Genomic DNA, 7951 nt, shown 5'->3' with positions numbered 1-7951 from the left:
GATTGATTGGAAAGAATAACTTTGAGCTGGTTTTGTACCCTACCATAATCTCTTCGTTTGTTCTCCGCTATTGGTGACTTTGGAGTGACTCTTTGTTGCATGTTGAGGGATAGTTATGTGATCCAATTATGTTAGTATTGCTGAGGGAACTTGCACTAGCGAAAGTATGAAACCTAGGCCTTATTTCCTAGCATTGCAATACCATTTACGCTCACTTTTATCATTAGTTACCTTGCTGTTTTTATATTTTCAGATTACAAAAACCTTTATGTACCATCCATATACCACTTGTATCACCATCTCTTCACCGAACTAGTGCAGCTATACAATTACCATTGTATTGGGTGTGTTGGGGACACAAGAGACTCTTTGTTATTTGGTTGCAGGGTTGCTTGAGAGAGACAATCTTCATCCTATGCCTCCTACGGATTGATAAACCTTAGGTCATCCACTTGAGGAAAATTTGCTACTATCCTACAAACCTCTGCACTTGGAGGCCCAACAACGTCTACAAGAAGAAGTTTGTGTAGTAGACACCCACAAGTATAGGGGATCGTTTGTAGCCTTTTCGATAAATAAGAGTTTCGAACCCAACGAGGAGCTAAAGGCAGAACAAATATTCCTTCAAGTTCTATCGACCATCGATACAACTCTACGCACACTTAATGTTTGCTTTATCAGAAACATGTATGAAACTATTTTGTATGTGTGATGCTAGAACTACTTTGCAAAAATAAATCTAGAAGTACTTTGCAACATAATAAAAGTTGGTGTTTAGTAAAATGGTTTTGTCAACAAGAAAGTTATTTGTCCCTAGGCAATCGATAACAAGTACCGGTAATCATCCTTGCAATTCTATGTGAGGGAGATGCATGAGCTAACATACTTTCTCTACTTAGATCATATGCACTTATGATTTGAACTCTAGCAAGCATCCGCAACTACTAAAGATCATTAAGGTTGTGAAACCCAACCATAGCATTAAGTATCAAGTCCTCTTTATCCCATACGCCATAGCCCACCTACTCGGGTTTAAGCTTCTGCCACTCTCGCAACCCACCATAAGCGAACCATGAACATATTACAACACCCTACAACGGGGGCTGAGGGATTCATGGACTAAGGGGTCCTCGGGCGTCGGGCCTATTGGATATGGGCCGGACTAATGGGATGTGAAGATTCAAGACCGAAGACTCTCTCCTGTGTCCGGATGGGATCCTCCTTGGCGTGGAAGGCAAGCTTGGCGACCAAATATGAAAATTCCTTTCTCTGTAACCGACCTTGTACAACCCTAGTCCCCTCCAGTATCTATATAAACCGGAGGGCTTAGTCCGGATCGAGATAGACAATCATAATCATAGTCATACAGGATAGACTTCTAGGGTTTAGCCATTACGATCTCGTGGTAGATCAACTCTTGTAATACTCATATTCGTCAAGATCAATCAAGCAGGAAGTAGGGTATTACCTCCATAGTGAGGGCCCGAACCTGGGTAAACATTGTGTCCCCTGTCTCCTGTTACCATCGACCTTAGACGCACAGTCCGGGACCCCCTACCCGAGATCCACCGGTTTTGACACCAACAGGGGCACCTCACGTTTGCGCGAGAATGGAGGGCACCGTAGGACAGCACAATAAATAAAATATACAATCATACCAACCAAGATCACGATTAACCCACAGGACAAAACAGATCTACTCAAACATCATATTATTACCATAAATCATTGGGAAATAATATATGGAGTTAAGCACCATGCTTTAGTAGATATTACAGTGGGGAGAAGAGGTGTTACACCACTGCATAGAGGGGGAGAGAGAGTTGGTGTTGACGGTAACAAGATTGTTGATGTAGACCGCCGTCTCAATCCTTGCCCCGGCGGAACTTCGGCGCCACTGAAAGCGAGGGGGAGAGAGCTCCCCTACTTCTTCTTCCTTGGCCTCCCCCTGAGATGGGGAGGATAATTCCCCCTCTAGTCCATAGTCTCCTGTGGCGGCAGAGTGGCAGGAGCCCCTCCGAGATTGGATCTCCCTCTCTGTTCTCTTCTGTTTCGCGTTCCCCAGATCTGGCCCTTCATGGTTTCTTAAATTCCTGGAGATCCGTAACTCCAATTGTGCTGAAATTATTACACGATTTTCCCCCATAAATTATCCTTCTTGCACCAGAAGAAGGTCCCCAACTGACCTTCAAGGAGGGAACAAGACACCTGGGCGCGCTAGGGGTTGCCTGGCATGCCCTTGTGGGTTGTGGGCACTGTAGGCCCCCGTTTGCGTTGATTCCACCTCCTAAAAATCACATATATTCCAAAATAATTCTTCATGAAGTTTTATCATGTTTGGACTTCATTTGATATGGATTTTCTGCGAAACAAAAACATGCAACAAATAGGAACTAGCACTAAGCACTAGATAAGTAAGTTAGTCCAAATAAATCATATAAAAAGTTGCCAAAAGTATGTAAAAGTTGAATAATATTGGCATGAAACAATCAAAAATTATATAAACGATGGAGACATATAAACATCCCCAAGCTTAATTCGTGCTCGTCCTCGAGCAGGTAAATGACAAAAAAGATAAATTTTTATGTGGAATGCTACCTAACATAAACTTGATCATATGTCTAGTCAATGCATGAATATTGAGACATAAATGATTCAAAGCAATAGTCTATAATTTGACATAAAGATATCAACACTCAAGCATCCCAACAAACAATCATTCTTTCAGAATATCAACGCTAAAGAAAGCTATCCCTACAAAATCATATAGGCTTGTCATGCTCTGTCTTCTTAACACAAAGTATTTATCATGCACAACCCCGATGACAGGCCGAGCAATTGGTTCGTACTTTTTAAAGCGCTTCAGCTTTTTCAACCCCACACAATACATGAGCGCAAGCCATGGATACAATATTACGGGTGGAACAAAGTATGATGATAGGGGTAAATATAAAGAAGACAAAAAGTTGAGAAAATCTCACATCGACGCGGCTAACCAACGGGCTATGGAGATACCCATCAATCGGTATCAATGCGAGGAGTAGGGATTGCCATGCAATGAATGCACTAAGAGATATAAGTGTATGAAAGCTCAATATGAAAACTAAGTGGGTGTGCATCTAATCCTATAATGAAAAATTCCCACTAGTATACGAAAGTGACAACATAGGAGACTCTCCATATGAAAAACATGGTTCTACTTTGAAGTACAAATGTGGTAAAGGATACTAACAATGCCCTTCTCTCTTTGTTTATTATTTTTTCTTTCTTTCTTTTCTTTCTTTTTCATTTTTTTCCCTTTTTCTTTTTCTCTCATTTTCTGGAGTCTCATCCCGACTTGTGGGGGAATCATAGTCTCCATCATCCTTTCCTCACTTGGGCACTGCTCTAAAAATGATTCATGATGATCATCACACTTCTATTTACTTATAACTCAAAAAAATAAAAATTACAACTCGATACCTATGACAAAATATGACTCTATATGAATGCCTCTGGCAATGTACCAGGATGTGCAATGATCTAGCGTAACATGTATGAAAAATGATGAACGGTGGCTGAGCCACAACTAATATGTCAACTATATGATCATGCAAAGGAATATGACAATGAATGCTCAAGTCACCAAATGGAAGTGGTGGAAGTTGCATGACAATATATCTCATAATGGACATAGAAAAGCCATAATAGGTAGGTATGGTGGCTGTTTTGAGGAAGATATAATAAGGCTTATGTGTGATAGAGCGTATCATATCACGGGGTTTGGATGCACCTGCGAAGTTTGCACCATGTCTCGATGTGAGAAAGGGCAATGCACGGTACCATATAGGCTAGCAAGTTGCGGAAAGGTAAGAGTCCATATAATCCATGGACTCACATTATTCATAAAGAACTCATATACTTATTGCAAAAGTTTATTAGGCCTCGAAGCAAAGTACTACTATGCATGCCCCTATGGGGATAGATTGGTAGGAAAATACCATCGCTCGTCCCCGACCGCCACTCATAATGAAGACAATCAATAATAAATCATGCTCCAACTTCATAGAATAACGAGAGAGTATACATGCATGCTTCGGGAATCACAAACCTTAACACCAATATTCTTACTAAACACAACCATTTACTAGTACCTCCCACATATTCCATCTTTATATCGCAAAACTATTGCAAGGAATCAAACATATCATATTCAGTGATCCATAAGTTTTATGTAGAATTTTATGACTAACCATGCAATTGACCAACTCTTGTCGACTCTCTAATAGATATAAGTGAAGCATGAGAGTTAATTTCTTTCTATAAAATATCATGCTCTAATAAATATAAGTGAAGCAAAAGAGCATTCTACAAACAATGGTTTTCTATGTGAAGAGAAATAGGTAATCCAAACTTTAAATGATATAAGTGAAGCACATGAAGCATTCTATAAAGCCATACTCAAAAGATATATGTGAAGTGCAATGAGTATTATATAAATCAACCATGGACTATCTCAAACCAGCATTGTGCATAAAAGAAAAGTGAAAAATAAGCACAGAATACGCTCCAAGATTTGCACATACCACATGAACAAAACAAATCCGAAAACATACTGATACTTGTTGAAGAAAGATGGGATGCCTTCCAGGGCATCCCCAAGCTTAGATGCTTGAGTCTCCTTGAATATTTACTTGGGGTGCCTTGGGAATCCCCAAGATTGAGCTCTTGCCTCTCTTCCTTCTCCTCACATAGAGACCTCCTCGATCTTCAAGCACTTCATCCACACAAAACTTAACCGAACTTTTAGTGGTGGGGTTAGTGAACATGGCAATGAAATCCCATCATGTACTTCTGTAACATTATTGTATAATTATAAAAAAACATTACCCACTGTATCATATCACAATTCTATGGCCCCAAGTCAAGGAGGCTTTAACAAGAATTCAAACATATGCAAATAATGAAGCTATAACAGCAATCTGTGAAAACAGGACAGTCTGTAAAGATTTGAACATCCACCATACTTCTGTAACTCAAAACATTATGAAACAATTAGGAAAAATAGACATTTTGTATGGCAAGACAGTGCAATAGGTTTCAAAACCATTTAACTTTCCATTAAAAAATGTAAAATTGCGCACTACAGCCAAACTTCTTGTTTTGCACCGCATAAATCAACATGCAATTTAAACATCCTAAAGGCAAATCTTGGCACATTATTTTTATAATACAATGGAATTGTAAAAAGGGATAATTATTTTTGTTGAAAAGTTTTTGTAATTAAGATTCACAAAGTTTCCATCGGCATGAACAAAGTTCAAGGCTAGCTCCCGCTTCCACTGTGCTCGTCTATCTCACTTTCACGTTTCTTTTTGTGAAGTTTTAAGTTGCCCTATATTTTTTTGTTTTTAAACTTTATGAAAGCACTCAATAGGAATAAATCACTCTCTAAAACTTCTGGGTTGTCTCCCTGGCAGCGCTTTCTTTAAAGCCATTAAGCTAGGCGTAAAGTGCTCAAGTAATGGATCCACTCGGATCCCAGGGTATAACAAAGCAAATTTTAATTAACAATGATTTGGCATTTAGTAGTGAGCACAAAGCAACATATATCATGCAATGACGAAGTCTAACCCTCTTCCTATGCATCGGCATGTCATACAAGAACAATTCATGCACATCAAGTAAAGGCCAATACATAGTATAAGAAGTTTCTTGCAATTTTATCGTGTTGGAAACATAAAGAGGTGGAGATCAAGTTCCTCTCTCATAATAATTGCAAGTAGGAGCAGCAAGCACATGCATGTTATACTCATCAAAATCATAATTTATAATGGTAGAAGGCAACCCATCAAAGTAATCCTTAATAAGGAGCAAACTTCTCTGATATAGTGTAGTTGGGAGAATTCAAAAAGATATTAGGACTATCATGTGTGGGTGCAATAGCAACAATGTCATTCTTAACATAAGGAACTATATCAAGTTCATCTCCATAAGCATAATTCATATTGGCATCTTGGCCACAAGCATAACAAGCATCAAGTTCATCAAAAAGGGATATTTCAAAAGAATCAACGGGGTCATAACAATTATCATAGCATTCATCCTTAGGTAAGAACGAAGGGACATTAAACAATGTATGAGTTGGAGGGTTACTCTCATTAGAAGGTGGGCACGAGTAGCTAATCTGCTCTTCCTCCTTTTGTTCTTCGCTCTCCTCATCATCTTTTTCATCCAATGAGCTCACAGTTTCATCAATTCCTTCTTCCATAGACTCCTGGAAAATATTAGTCCCTTCTTGGATAGCGGAGACTCTCTCAATAAATTCATCAATATCGGAATTGAATTTATAATTATCATAGAAATATTTAAGGATAGCAAAATTTTCAGGTCTATAAACTGAATCATCAAAATCTTCAAACTTTTCAAACAAAGATTCAATTTTATAAGCTCCCTTAAAAGCAACAAATTCTTCTATTAGTTCCACATCATAGTAATCATATATACCATTAGCATAAGAAGCCAAGGTTCCATATTCATTAAATTTGCATGAAAAGGGAAGATGTGGAGCATTCATCCTAGAGCTACAAGTATAATCATATCTAGAGCATAGATTCCAAGCATACCAGTTCAATACATGAATTTGATCCCATAACAATTTCCCTTTATGAGTCAAGCGATAATCCCTAAAGTATTCACGTTTATCAAACGTTACTCCCATTATATAGTTGAATGGGGTTTTCTTAGGATTATCAAAGCAGTGCATAATATCTTTCACATAACGAGCATCGAGGGTTTTAGGAGGTTCCCCATCTCCATGAGTAGCAGGTACAACTAATTTTTTGGTGTTTCGTGTTCCATATCCATAACTAAAGATAGAGAACAACTTAGAATAGAAAATAAAAACTAATTAGTGATAAAGCAAACAAGCACACACGAGAATATTCACCCCACGCTATTAGTCCCCGGCAATGGCGCTAGAAAAAGGGCTTGATAACCCACAAGTATAGGGGATTGTTTGTAGCCTTTTTTGATAAATAGGAGTGTCGAACCCAACCAGGAGCTAAAGGCAGAACAAATATTCCCAAAAGTTCTATCGACCACCGATACTACTCAACGCACACTTGACGATTGCTTTATCGAAAACAGGTATGAAACTATTTTGTAGGTGGGATGCTAGAACTACTTTGCAAGAATAAAACTATAAGTACTTTGCAAGATAATAAAAGTTAGGTATTTCTCCCTAGGCAGTCGATAACAAGTATCGGCAATCATCCTTGCAATTCTATATGAGGGAGAGGCATGAGCTAACATACTTTCTCTACTTGGATAACATGCACTTATGATTGGAACTCTAGCAAGCATCCGCAACTACTAAAGATCATTAAGTTCGTGAAACCCAACCATAGAATTAAGTATCAAGTCCTCTTTATCCCATACGCCATAGCCCACCTACTCGGGTTTAAGCTTCTCTCACTCTCGCAACCCACCATAAGCGAACCATGAACATATTGCAACACCCTACAGCAGGGCCCCCTCATGTTTGTGTGAGAATGGAGGGCACCGTAGGACAACACCATAAATAAAATATACAATCATACCAACCAAGATCACGATTAACCCACATGACAAAACGGATCTACTCAAACATCATAGGATAACCATAAATGATTGGGAAATAATATATGGAGTTGAGCACCATGTTTAAGTAGAGATTACAGCAGGGAGAAGAGGTGCTACACCGCTTCATAGAGGGGGAGAGAGTTGGTGTTGACGGTAGCAAGATTGTTGATGTAGATCGTCGTCTCGATCGTTGCCCCAGCAACACTCCGGCGCCACCACAAGTGAGGGGGAGAGAGCCCCCCTACTTCTTTTTCTTCCTTGGCCTCCCCGCTAGATGGGGAGGAGAATTCCCCCTCTAGTCCATGGTCGCCTATGGCGGTGGAGGGGCGGGAGCCCCTCCGAGATTGGA

Source organism: Triticum urartu, chromosome 5 (genome assembly GCF_003073215.2).
Source record: "Triticum urartu cultivar G1812 chromosome 5, Tu2.1, whole genome shotgun sequence".
Classification (NCBI taxonomy): Eukaryota; Viridiplantae; Streptophyta; class Magnoliopsida; order Poales; family Poaceae; genus Triticum; species Triticum urartu.
This window is presented reverse-complemented; position numbering follows the sequence as displayed.